At 39.6% G+C, this 14,455-nt stretch overlaps 1 protein-coding gene and 1 long non-coding RNA gene across 13 annotated transcripts in view; one reads left to right on the top strand and one right to left on the bottom strand.

Moving 5' to 3' along the window:
* NRG1 (neuregulin 1) overlaps nucleotides 1-14,455 on the bottom strand; it is a 1,069,619-nt gene that overhangs the window by 489,891 nt on the left and 565,273 nt on the right. The gene's annotated exons all lie outside the window — the stretch shown is intronic.
* LOC144284494 (uncharacterized) overlaps nucleotides 1-14,455 on the top strand; it is a 67,184-nt gene that overhangs the window by 41,230 nt on the left and 11,499 nt on the right. Inside the window, exon 4 of one of the 4 annotated variants that reach the window (XR_013352917.1) lies at nucleotides 8,632-9,783. The exons of 2 other annotated variants lie outside the window; for them this stretch is intronic. This is a non-coding gene — a long non-coding RNA (uncharacterized LOC144284494). Of the gene's footprint in view, nucleotides 1-4,359; nucleotides 6,692-8,631; nucleotides 9,784-14,455 lie in introns of those variants that run through there. One more of the 4 variants, XR_013352918.1, reaches the window with a different exon arrangement.

Raw genomic sequence — 14,455 nt, 5'->3', positions numbered from 1 at the left:
CACTTGCTATTTTCTTGGCACGCGCCACTTAGTTCCTTGCAAGATTTTGGGGCCTTGGCACTCAGCAGAGGTGGTAGCCTTCCAGTTCTCTCACTTGGTGGTTGCCAACAGGAAACATCATTGGGCTTTCCGGTGCACTAATTGGCTTGGTGATGCAAGGTGTTCCTGCAGCATTTCCTATCGAAGATCATGCACTCCCAAGGAAAGATTTTTTTCCACCAAGTTAGCACAAGCCTGCTTTGAGATTTTCTGTGCTTCTTGGTATAGAAAGAACTATCAAACTGCCTTAAGTCTGAGTCAGTCCTTTGAATTATTTACCTTCATTTCTTTGTAAGTATTTCACTAGTGGCAAATTCTCTTTGGTTTCACAAACAGAAGATTTAAACTCATTCCTAAAGGAAAGTTTGTAGGATAAGAGGAAATTTGACCTGGTGGAGAATATATGCACTTGCATAACTCATATACATAAAATATGACATCTATATGTACACACACATATTTGTATATGTCTCAATTGTGGGAGCTTTTTATTTCTTTCATATGGGGCTAATAAAATTTACTTCCAGTATTCTATAACGTAAATTAGGGCGTGATATTATTGGTTTACATACACCACAGTGATTGATAGACTGTGGGCTAATGAGGAAAGTCAATCTTATGGACTGACATACTGTACTATGTGGCAAAGACAAAGGTATTCTCTAGCCCATTCATATGTGAAAAGCTAAGTGAAAAAAACCTAACTGCATATAACTAATGTCATTATGAGATTGAAAGTAGAGTCATATCCCAATTGGGCTTCATTTTTTTAAAGGTTTTTTAAAAATTTATTTATTTATGAGAGGGAGAGAGAGAGAGAGAGAGAGAGAGAGAGAGGCAGAGACACAGGCAGAGGGAGAAGCAGGCTCCATGCAGGGAGCCTGATGTAGGACTTGATGCTGGGTCTCCAGGATCACACCCCGGGCTGAAGGCGGTACTAAACTGCTGAGCCACCGGGGCTGCCCTGAGCATATTTTTTTATACTAAAATTAACCAGATACTCAGGCTAATATTGAAAATTAGAACTAAAAGAAATAAAACTAGAAAAGACTTTCAAAGTTACCCACTTGAACCCTACCTCGTTGTGGCTACTTAACTATTCATTACATGGAATTGTTAAGAGTGAACTTTCTTTATTCAAATTCTATTTTTTAAAAATAAGAGCAGTAATTCTAATCTCCATTGACATCGATGTAAGTACATGTCATTCCACCCAAGTCTTTACTAAGAATTTTGAAAAAAAAATGGTAAATGAGTATTAAGTAATGTTAAGAAATCACAGTGTAAGTACCCAATCATAATGTAAAAATTCAAGAGTTCTTAATATCTGAGAGAGACCAGAATAAAGACTTCTAGACATTATATATCTGAATGTTGTTAACATCTTATATATCTGTATTACCATTGTGCTTGCTAATTTACCAAAGGTTCTTCTCTCCAAACAGTTTTTAGGATAAAATAGATGATCTAACCTCTTCTGGTTCACTGCTACTCATTTTTCCTTTTTGTCACCTGGAGGTGGCGATCAGGAATGCAGTGGTTGTTTGAGCACATTCCTAAGAAGCATGGGCCGGAAACAAGGGGAGAGGGTCCTGGCATGTATTCCACTGATGGATTTGAGTTTAGTCACTCCTGGGAAATAGGATGTTAATGATTCAAGATACTTGTCCTGGCTAACCTTTACTCCTTGAAAAGAAAGGCCAGTATTGCCCTCTCTTCCCTGCTCCCTCAACCCCAAATTCAGAAAGGAAGAGAAATGGAGAAATGTTTGACTTTACTCCCTATGGCTCAAAAATGCTAGTTCTCAAGTATTTTAATAGTTTACCTCTAACTCCCTCATGTAGTTTGAGACTGAACCCTTCCAAGATAGGTGCCCAGTTTTTCCTTAAAATAATCCCAAGATTATACACATTTTTAAAGATTTATTTATTTATTTGAGAGAGAGATAGAAGAGAAAGAGAGTGCTCCAGGAGGGGCAGAGGGAGAGAATCCCAAGAAGACCCCCTGCTGAGTGGGGAGTTCAAGGACATAGGTCTCAATCCAATAACCTGGAGATCACAACCTGGAAGTGAAACCAAGGGCTGGACACCCAACCAACTGGGCCATCCAGGAACCCCAGACTGTGCATTTAAAAAAAAAAAGTTACACTCCTTAGTACATTTTACTTTATGGGATTTGTGTTCTTGCTTTTGTAGTAGGACTAATGCATTCATAAAGAAAGTAAACTTATAATGCAATTTGTTGCCGTAAATGTGTTAGTCTTTGACTAATAAATGAATGAAACACTTCTGCGAAAACTCGGAACATGTTACAAGGCTCATGAGTATGTTCACTAAACCTCACTCTTGTAAGCACCATCCTGTGAGGGAAAGACTCCCATAGCTGGAATTCATGAAATGTATGTCTTTTGTCCAAACAACTCAGTTCAAGAAAACTCCAGCCTAAAAGAAGAAAGGAAGTAATAACCCTTGACAGAAATCCTCACAAGTACTAACAGTAACAGTGTGCACATTCCAGAATATTTACCCAGAATCTTATTTTCTGAAACAATAAAAAAAGAAAGAAAGAAAGAAAGAAAGAAGAAGGAAAGAAAGAAAGAAAGAAAGAAAGAAAGAAAGAAAGAAAGAAAGAAAGAAAGAAAAAGAAAGAAAGAAAGAAGAAAGCAAGCCAGGTGACTAAATTGCTGTATGGACATTTGTAGGACACATTACATTTTGCTGTTATGATAGAGGATAGAATAACTGGAACTCAGCAGCACTCTCTAGTTATTGTTCTACATTTATGAACTTCCTCATTTGTTGTGAAATCAAACAACTTGACATTTTGATGGGGAAAATTTATTTCCCAGAGAATGCAGCTAGATGACAAAATATTGCACACAAAATCATTTCCCCGGTTTCCATGTTTGCTATTCTGTGCTACTTTCATCAGGAAAAACTTTATAATCAATTGGCATGCCCCATGAAAAGAGGAAGTGCTTTCCAAAAATGGAAAACACTTTTTCCTACACAAGAGAAGATAAACTTAGAAATTTTTTTTTTCCTCGATAGTATCATGTAAGATTTGGAAAATTTCTGAGAAAGTAGTGGTGGAGTCAGAAATCAATTGTTCCACCAGGTGAGTTCAAATGCCATCAAAGACCAAGTCTATTAAAGGAATGTATCCTCTGACTTTGATTTTGAAATATATATTGAAATAAAGTATATGAACTGAGAAAGTCACCTAAAATGTCTGCCAACCAGAAAACTGTGGCCTGCGTAGTAAGCTATTAGCAGCCTCCAGAATATGGATAATGAATTTGTGGCATATTTTTATGCCAAATTTGAGTAATAGATGTCCTAGGCTTAAAATAGTAATGTGCTTCTGAAAGGAAAAACAATTAGCTTTAGCTTGTTTTTCATCAGGAGCCTGAAATATTGATAGAAAAACTGGCCAAATCAGCAGCTAGACAAGGGAATGAGTCACATGTTCCATTCTTAATTTTACTTCAGAACTTTTATATAAGGACCTGAAGCAGTAAGGAAACTAGGACAATATCTTCAGTCTTCAGGACAACAGGCTCCTGAACAGGTGCACACCAAGACTTCTTTCATTTATTAAAAGGAGTCAAATTTATAACGATCCATGCACCCCTACGCATATGGCAGCATCATATACAATAGCGAAGATATGGAAGCAGCCTAAGTGTCTAAAAATAGATGAATGGATAAAGAAAATGTGGTGCGCGCACACACACACACACACACACTGGAATATCACTCAGCTAGAAAAATGAATGAAATCTTGCCATTTGCAACAACATGAGTGGATCAAGAGGGTATGATGCTAAGTGAAAGAAGTCAGAGAAAGACAAATACCATATGATCTCATTTACATGCGTAATCTAAAAAATGAAACAAATGAATAAACAAATGAATAAACAGACTCTTAACTCTGGAGAACAAACTGGTGGCTGCCAGAGGGGAGGTGGGTGGAGAGATGTGCTGGGAATTAAAGAGCAGTCTTACCACGATGGGCACTGACCAATGTACAGAATTGTTGAATCATTGTATTGTACATCGGGCCCTGATATAACACTGTATGTTAATTTTGGGGGAAAAAAAGTAAAATTTATGGAATCTGAAAGCTAAGGAGAGAGTCAAACTAGGGAAGGAGAAAAATCACAAGCTATGTGAGCAGTAAAGAATGTAAAATGGTAGGAATATCAAGAGGTAGGAGAGATCTAAAAGGGAACATACTGGCTATCAAATTTATCTGAAAACTTAAAATCCTTTGAAAAAGTCACTTTAATAACACAGTCTACCGTTGGCCTGTCTGCAGTTTTCAGCCATTGTGCTGGAGTGAAATGACCTCTGCTTTGGTGTAACATCATTTGAGATTGGATTCACACTGGCACTTTCTGGCTCTTCCACATTCCACTGGCACTTTCTGGCTCTGGCTTCTCCCCAAAGAGCCTGGGGAATATTGAAAAAGAAAACCAGAGCTGGCGGCATCACAATACCGGACTTCAAGTTGCACTACAAAGCTGTGATCATCAAGACTGTGTGGTCCTGGCACTAAAACAAACATATAGATTAATGGAACAGAATCCAGAATCCAGAAATGGGCCCTCAACTCTATGGTCAACTAATATTCGACAAAGCAGGAAAGACTATCCACTGGAGAAAGGACAGTCTCTTCAATAAATGGTGCTGGGAAAATTGGACAACCACATGCAGAAGAATGAAACTAGACCATTCTCTTACACCAGACACAAAGATAAACTCAAAATGGTTGAAAGAGCTAAATGTGAGACAAGAATCCATCAAAATCCTAGAGGAGAACACAGGCAACACCCTATTTGAACTTGGCCACGGCAACTTCTTGCAAGATACATCCATGAAGGTAAGAGAAACAAAAGCAAAAATGAACTATTGGGACTTCATCAAGATAAGAAGCTTCTGCACAGCAAAAGAAATAGTCAACAAAACTAAACGACAACCTACAGAATGGGAGAAGATGTTTGCAAATGACGTATCAGATAAAGGGCTAGTATCCAAGATCTATAAAGAACTTCTTAAACTCAACAGCAAAGAAACAAACAATCCAATCATGAAATAGGCAAAAGACATGAACAGAAATTTCATCAAAGGAGACATAGACATGGCCAACAAGCACATGAGAAATTGCTCCGCATGACTGGCCATCAGGGAAATTCAAATAAAAACCACAATGAGATACCACCTCACACCAGTGAGAATGGGGAACATTAACAAGACAGGAAACAACAAATGTTGGAGACGATGTGGAGAAAGGGGACCCTCTTGCACTGTTGGTGGGAATGTGACCTGGTGCAGCCACTCTGGAAAACTGTGTGGAGGCTCCTCAAAGAGTTAACAACGGATCTGCCCTACAAACCAGCATTTGCACTGCTGGGGACTTACCCCAAAGATACAGATACAGTGAAAAGCTGGGACACCTGCACCCCGAGGTTTATAGCAGCAATGCCCACAACAGCCAAACTGTGGAAGGAGCCTTGGTGTCCATCGAAAGATGAATGGATAAAGAAGCTGTGGTCCATGCATACAATGGAATATTTCTCAGCCATCAGAAACGACGAATACCCACCATTTGCTTCTATGTGTATGGAACTGGAGGGTATTATGCTGAGTGAAGTAAGTCAATCGGAGAAGGACAAACATTATATGGTCTCATTCATTTGGGGAATATAAAAAATAGGGCAACCTGGGTGGCTCATCGGTTTAGTGCTGCCTTCAGCCCAGGGCATGATCCTGGAGACCCGGGATCGAGTCCCGCGCCAGGCTCCCTGCGTGGAGCCTGCTTCTCCCTCTGTCTGTGTCTCTGCCTCTCTCTCTCTGTCTCTGTCATGAATAAATAAATAAAATCTTTTTAAAAAAAGGAAAATAAAAAATAGTGAAAGGGATTATAGGGGAAAGGAGAGAAAATGAATGGGAAATATCTGAGAGGGTGATGGAATGTGAGAGACTCCTAACTCTGGGAAACGAACAAGGGGTAGTGGAAAGGGAGGTGGGTAGGGGGACAGGGTGACTGGTTTTGGAGGTGATTGGTTGACGGGCACTGAGAGGGACACTTGATGGGATGAGCACTGGGTATTATACTATATGTTGGCAAATCGAACTCCAATGAAAAAATATACAAAAAAAAAAAAAAAGAATGATGCCTTATTACCCATTTCTTTACCTTCATCTGTCTAAAGGCTCTATTTAATACATATTGCCACACGGATTGGGTAAGGTATTATGTGTGAAAACACAGAGCCCCGGGCCTGGCACCTCCAAGTACTGAAGAATAACGTTTCTATTTCTAGGGCCGGTTTCTCCATTAGGAATCACCTGGCTTTCTCCAAGGTTACAGGGAGAAGCCAAAAACCATTTGCCCTAACTGCCACCTGGTGGCCCCATAAAATAGTTTTAGAATCCGTGGGCAGACAGCGGGGTTAGAAGAGGAGCTATTAGGATGCACATGGCACAGAGATGAGAAGTGTCACTTTCCTTCCTATGTGGAAAGGTACAGAGAAGGTATTAGACTAAGGAAGTGGGTAGATACAAGGAAAATATTTAAATAAAGAGGTACAGTCCAGTCCGTAACTGATTTGTAACTGATTTGTCCACTTGCTAATGGAAAACTCTTTGGCAGAGTTAATAGCTCTCGGGAAATGGCAGGTTTTCTGTTCACTGGAAAATATGCTTACTGGGCAATGTCACGGACAATGCCATGTGACACAGGCTCCCAAAGGAAAACTCAATTTTAGGTGCTGGTCTTCGGATTGGAAAAAAATTCTGTTATTTCCACATTTCTTTTCTTTTCTCTTTTAAAGATTATTTATTTATTCATCAGAGACACAGAGAGAGGAAGAGACACAGACAAAGGGAGAAACAGGCTCCCCTAGGGGAGTCTGATGCAGGACTTGATCCCGGAACCCCAGGATCACACCCTGAGTGAACGGCAAGATGTTCAACCACTGAGCCACCCAGGCATCCCATTGTTTCCACATTTCTTTAGGAATGCACAGTACTTTACATTGCCACAGTACCTAGCATTTTATTTTATTTTATATTTTTTAAAGATTTTCTTTATTTATTCATGAGAGACACAGAGGGAGAGGGAGAGACATAGGCAGAGGGAGAAGCAGGCTCCGTGCAGGGAGCCTGATGAGGAACTCGATCCCAGGACCCTGGGATCACGACCTGAGCCTGAGCCAAAGGCAGATGCTTAACCACTGAGCCATCCAAGTGCTCCTGCAGTGGCCCTTTCAATACTTCTCTTTCATACTGCTTTTTTATTGTTCTGCTTCTCTCTCATCTTCTGACGCTGACTCAAAGAATTGTGTTCTTGCAAGGCACTTTGGTGAACCTTTCTTTCAATGATCTCACTTACAGGGCTGGTTATGGAGGCCAGAACTTTCGAGGGAGAGTCGGGTGTTTCCAGTTCCCCTGCCTCCCTGGCCACTGAGCTTTCCAGAGTCACTTCCATCTCACTTCTTTCTCGATCCTATTTCTTCTCTTCCTCTCTCAAAGTGCTCTGGATCTCCTCCTCAGAATAAGCTGCTGCTCATTGTTCTTACAACTGTGGTTGGTTTATATCTAGACTTCTCTACCACCAGCTTCCCTTTCCTGCCCTTCCCTCTTGAATCCATTAACTTTTTTCTCTCAAGGCTTCTTTGGGGTCTCTTCGAACTGCAGACACTAGAGGGCAACATGATCACACACAGCTGACAAGGACAAGGGATGGCCTCTGAAGCAGGAGCACAGAAGGTGTAAAGATATGTAACAGTGAATCAGATGTGTACACAACTATTTACAAAAGCCCACTCACTTATATTGGCCCTTTTAACCTTAAAAAAATAGAGACAGACAAGGTCAAGTATTATTCTGTATTTTCAAGAAAAGAAGGAAACCAAGGTTCTTAGAGGTTAAGTGACTTGCCCAAGGTCATGGAAATAGCATCGTATGTCCTCCTGTTGAGTGACATTGAAAATTCTGGTGGAAAACTTGAAAATGCTTTTCTATTTTTTCCAAGATTTAAACCTAATTGTAGCAAGGTATTTATATGTATTTGTAATGCAATCAAAGGGAAACTCCAAATTATTTCACATTAACACAAAGTATCAGCTGCACTGTACCTTCCATTCAGAGGAAAATTGTTTCTTGCTTTAAGAAAATGGATTTATTTAAACATTCTATAAAGGCCCTTTATTAATATCTTGTCCAAAAAATCAGAAATTGGATTACCTTTTCTGTAATTGTCAGGTGTTTTCTATTTATGCTCGTTTTCTCTTCAATATGATTTCTTCGGCAAACAAATGCATGCTATTTTCTCCTATCTGGCATCCGAAGCAAAGGAAAACAGATAACAACACAGTTTCCCATTAGGAAATATCTGATCTTTGAGAGAATGCCATTGTTTTTCTTCTGTCTGTGACTGACTGAATACCTTGGATACAAGTTGTTCTCACATTGGCAACATTGCTTATTTGCTTGGTGTCGCAGCAAAACGGAATTAGAATCTATTTATATAAGCAAATCTGTCAAACCCTGTTTTGCTTGATCACTTTCTCCTAATTTTTGACAGAGTGGTTCCCTCCAAGTGGTCTCACCTTGTACCTGGTGATGGCACATGAAAATTCTGTGTCCAGGGATCCAGAAGATTCAGAAGACTCCACAGACAAGTGTGATGGTTGCAAAAGTAGTAGAGAATATACGAAAGGAATCGATGGAGATGTAATCAAAGATTTTCATAGCTGACAGATAAATGGTGCAATTAAAAATTTGAAAAGACAAAAGCTGTGGGCTGGCTGAATGGCTTTGAAGAAGATGGACCTACCCTGATGTGTCTGGGGAAGAGCAGAGAAAACAGGATTCATAGTGGGTCAACATTTCTTCGTCCTTACTGCTTCAAGGGATTAAAGTTTGAAAGATTCATTTCACAAATTAAACCTTGCAAATAATGAAAATTTTAACTAGCAGTTACATAGAATCTTCTAAATTCCAAATGCTTTACAGTAACACTTCCCCATGGCATTCTGGAGAGGCAGGAAAGGAATGAGTTAAGAAATAGAGAGATTAAGTTCAAAAAAGCTTTGTAAGAGCTCCTGTATTCATTTTCATTTTAAAATCTTTTTAAAAATCTCTTTTTTACATAGAGCTAGCACTTTGCAGGAATGTGAAGTCAAGCAGTATTTCCAGAAAAATCTTTTGAGACTCTTGTGTATAAATACTAAATGCTACTGAAAAGATATATACACATAACCATGGCTTCTTTGTGGCCTGAAAGAAGGATGTGTGTGTGTGTGTGTATGTGTGTGTGTATGTGTCCCTTATTGGCATATTAGCTTAATTGTGAAAATGTGAAAAGAATCCTTTTTGCATGGGGAAAAGGACAAATGCATTTTGGTAATAAAGATCTGAATTACAAAAAGGTAAAGAATTACAAATGTGAGAGTAGGAACCTGTTACATATAAACAGAACACTAAATATCCTTGAGAACAAAAAAATATGAAAGTGTATATTCATTTTTTCCCCTTTAGACTGATTTCTTTAAAAAAATACGACTCTTTTCTAGCAATGCCAACACAATAGATTGATTCATGTACTCATATTTAAATCTACAATGACAACAAAAAATGCTGATGAGCATCCAATAGTCAGTACCCAATCAATATATGCTGCTATCACCTTCATTTTTGTTGGAAGAAAACAAAACAAAAAGATTAAGTTACTCCCTAAGAATTTACTATTTTTATTGTGATTTACTGCCTAAAAACAATATGACAATAAAGCTGTAATTATCTACAGCTCTTGAGTAAGAGATTAGTTCTCCAAGAATATCTATTTCTATTTATGTGTCCCACTTCAACATTACTAAAGCTTACCTTATTATTTTTAGTTAGTTTTTTTTTTTTTTTTGCTATGATTCTGAACATATGAGTCAAACACATTTAGAGGTAATACAATCTTCCAAAGGCAGCTCTTTGCCCATATTTTCAACCTTATCCAGAGGTTAATTCTCTATATGAGGGAGGAAAGAAAGCAGGTCCCATTTCTCCACTGTGCATCAAGCTGGGTAAAGCCTTATTTCATCTACCACGCAAGGAATGACAAAATGCATACTAGCTAAACATCGTTTTGCCGTAGGTCTCCGCGTAGCTATAGCTCATCTGAGATTTGCATCTCAATTTTCTGCAGAAGCTACAATACAATAACAATATATAGATAAGAAAGTATTCATTACTCTTATTTTTTAAAAGTAATTAAGCAAAATCATTTCTTTTTTCATGAGTCCATAGACGGTAGGTTAAAACTCCCGATGGAGGAGGATTGGCTGCCACGATGGTACTGTTGGCTAGCACTCTTTGAACAGATAAGTCTCATTATTGTTTATATATATATAAACAATATATATTTAACATAACATATATACCTATATGTTTAATATATATTTAATATATATCATAAACAAGTATCTAATATATAACAATGTATATCTCATTGTTTTATATATTGTTTATATATAAATTCATGATATATAATCATATATATAATCATATATATTATACATTTTATATATATATATAATCACGAATTCATTTTATTTATTTATTTTTTTAAGATGTTATGTAAGAGAGAGAAGCAGGCTCCCTGCGGGGAGCCCTATGCGCACTGGATGCCAGACCCGGGATGACGCCCGGAGCCCAAGGCAGCCGCTCAACCACTGAGCCCCCCCCCCCCCCCCAGGCGTCACATTATCACGAGTTTAGAATGTGTTAGAAAGCGTGCTTTGCGCCCTGTGACGGATTGCATATTGCTGCTGTGATTCTTTATGGTAAAAAGCCCCAGGTTCCCAGCATCCGGAGCAGAGCGGGCTCGGCTCCCCCGGAGGCACGGAGGCGCGCAGGGGCTGGGATTCCCTCCCGCCAGCGGCAGCGACGTCACGGGCAGCTCCTGGGCTCGGCGGCGGGGCCTGGAGCGCGGGAGGCGGCGGGCGCGCCGGGAGGGGCGTCGCTGGGAATTTCCAGGGAAACACTGCAGCAGATGGCCTGCCTGGCTGAGCTTCAGTGACACATCTGCAGCACGGCTGGTGGGAAGGATATTTTCGGAAAATCTATGCTCTCTCAGGTCCAGCTAGTTCTGAGATATATATATATATATATAATCTCAATGTTTTTATCCCCCCTCAACTTCTTTTATTGCTGAAAATGAGTTTTCTATTTTTGTTGCAGGGACAGTATGTGAAGGATCCCAAGCCACTCACCAATGCTACACCCTGCGTGCCCCCTCCCCCCCCAAAGGCAGCCCCTGCGCTTTCTTTCTGCCAGTTACATTATGCAGGCTGTCAAGGTGGCCCGTGGAATACAAGGGCAAATGTTGCTAAGGTAACAGGATTGAAAACCTGTCTGCAGAAGCAGATGCTTTATAACCTGGGGTTTCCCTCATTTGCATTTAAAGGCTCCAGAGCAATAGCCTCAAAGAAAGCCAAGTCCTTGAAGCTAAAATAAGATTTTTTTTTTTTAAATGTCATCTGATATGTCATTGAGCAGATTGTACCCCTGGCAAGGTTGAATAAGTGCAGAAAAAAAATATCAGGTGCTGGTAATTCCCAGTGCGTTGGTCCTAGAACTGATGCATTTAAGAGCATCCCCATTTTCCCCTCTACTTTCTCAACTTACATACACCCTGAGAAGAATGAGGAATTCCCTCTTCTTTTTTTTTTTTTTTTCTTCTGGATTGCCCTTCACAGCGTTCTCAAAGGTTAAACTTCTGACAGTCTGGGGTGTATCGTTCCAATCTTGGTGATCTAAGACTGCTTCATTGCACATTTGCAACAAAGGAGATAAAGAGAGGTCTGTGGCAAAGCTCAGATTTGAAGCAAGTGGAAAAATCCCTTAGGCTAAGTGAAATTTAGGAATTTTGATATTATTCAAGAATTAAATAAACTAGATTTTAGATATGACCACCAGAGATACCTTTATAGGTACGATCTAATCACTGCATTAGGCACAACCCAGATGTAATTCCAAAAATAAGCTCCAGCAACCAAGCAGCAAAAACTGTACTTGGTTGACTTCTTTTACAAAAAGATTGGATCATAATTCTTTCAAACGAAACATATTAAGTATCTGCCTGTGTTTCAGTTCCATCATAAAGGGGTCCCTGCCCTGTATGAACAGAGCAGGAAAATAGATGCTTGTAACCCATATAAAAAGTCAGATTCATAAGTGGCTTTTAACAATCACATGAATTGAAAACTGAGTGATAGCTGATTATGCAAATAGAAGCATAAGAGCAAGAAATGACAGAGGTTTTAAAGATTGGGCATCTCGGTAGACATTTTCAGTAGGTTTTGAAAGGGTTTGTGAATGAGCTTCACTCCGCAAGCCTGAATGCAGACTTCTTTGTTTTTCTGCCAAAGCTCAATAAAACTCCATTACACAAGAGAGAAAAGAGAGTTTTCAGTGTCAGACATGTTTATTTTCACATGAGCAACATTTTCTGATCTCCATTTGTGATGGTAGAAAAATGTCACGTTGCCACCTCTAGCGTCATGTACCTAACCCAGACGTAAACTCGTAAATCATAACAAGTATACATTTAAACACAATTCAAAATCATGACTTCTAAAGGATCGACCACATTTTAATAGATTTTTAAAACGTATTTCAAAATCACTTAAAAGCAGCAAAAGCTGTCTCCTTGTTCATACCACCAAATTGCTAGTGTTACATTCTAATACCACCAGCACAGGGACTGGCAGGCAACACACACGGCCTAAGTGTGATTCCTGATTCTGAGTCCATCATTACCAATGGTGCTGACATGTACTCCCATTATGAGTAAGAACTTTGGATACCAAATCCTGCTCTTCCTCTCTAGAGTGAAGGATGGTCATAGACTCTGAGGTTCAGGCTCATTTTGCAGCCTTTTAACCTCTAAACTGCCGGTCTGAGGCAGGCCTGAAATTCTGGATAGATAGAATAAAGAAGTGACTCATAGACAGTTTGCATTTGAAAGGACCCTGGCAATCCCCTGATTCAGCACCTTCCATTTACAGAGGAAGACAATGCAGGCCAGAGCAACAAAGCACCTGCCTTTCTGGTGGCCAGGGAAGGAAAACCATTCCTACATGTCATTCCTCGTGGATGGCATAGAGGCAAGAGCAGGTGCCCCCTCATACTACATGTACTCTGTGTCTCTTAGCACCCTCTCTACCTGAGCTGTGACTTAAAACAGTGACGAAAGTCAGTTTCAATGTGTGGAGTTCATTCGGAGGTAGCCTCCTAATTGGGCTTGACCTAAACATAAGGGTGATGGACACATCCTTGGAGCTTCCCAAACCCAGGTTTCAACTTCTTCTGGTGTCAAGCATTCACCCCTCTAGTCTAGTTTTTTTTTGTTTGGTTTTGTTTCGTTTCATATTAGTTTATTTAGGATTCCATTTTCACTCCTCAATAGATTTTATGTATTTCTCATATGCTTCTTCACTCATTAATTCATCCAGTCCTGAAGGATTACTGAGTGCTATCTTGATCAGCCAACCATCTTCATAACAAGATTTATCGACAAGTCCTGGGTTTTCTGCAAGAGCTTCATTAGTTTCAGTTACTTCTCCTGATAGAGGAGAGTAGAGTTCACTAGCACTTTCACACTTTCCAAAGCACCAGACTCATCTTGTTTGTTCAGTTTTGTCCCAACTTCAGGCAGACTACAGTAAGCAACATCTCCCAAAGCTTCCAGTGCAAAAATTACTGATTCCTACTGTTCCAATACCATTTTCTGTTGTGCTTAGGTCCCCATTACTTCTTGTCCTGTCCCACCTGATCCACTTCAGATTGTACATGCAGCATGCTCTCTGAACATGAGGGTTTCCAAACACTAGGGCTAGAAGTAGATTTCTCAGACATCATCTTAATAATGCTACTCTTCGGCTCAAGAACTTATGGTAACGCCTTATTGCTGAAGACAGCCACCAATAATTTTTCAGACATGGATAATAGGGAGGTGGTAAGGTATGTAGGAAGGATCGGAGTCCTGACTTCAGTGTCTACAGATTTTAATTAAGCAAGTCACTATTTCATCATCTACAAAAAGTCGCCATGTTACAAATGATGGTTTTCTTGGGTGAAGGGGCAAGGACTGTGTTGTATGTGATTTTATCTGCATAGGACATAGTTTACAGCCTGGCATATTTTAGAGGTACACTGAAATATAAACTCTGTGAGGGCAGGGATTGTTGCCTGTTTTATCCGATGAGGTACTGTGGATGTTTAGAACACCACTTACACAGTCTCAATCCTCAATAGGTATTTCCAGAACTGTATGTTAAATTGAAAAAATAAGCAAATTTAATGAATGAATATGGGGACACTTTTGGCACAGAGGTGTTCTGACATGACTCCTC

The sequence above is a fragment of the Canis aureus genome, chromosome 15 (genome assembly GCF_053574225.1).
Source record: "Canis aureus isolate CA01 chromosome 15, VMU_Caureus_v.1.0, whole genome shotgun sequence".
Lineage (NCBI taxonomy): Eukaryota > Metazoa > Chordata > Mammalia > Carnivora > Canidae > Canis > Canis aureus.
The sequence above is the reverse complement of the archived record's forward strand: the minus strand, read 5'-3'. Positions and strand labels throughout refer to the sequence as shown.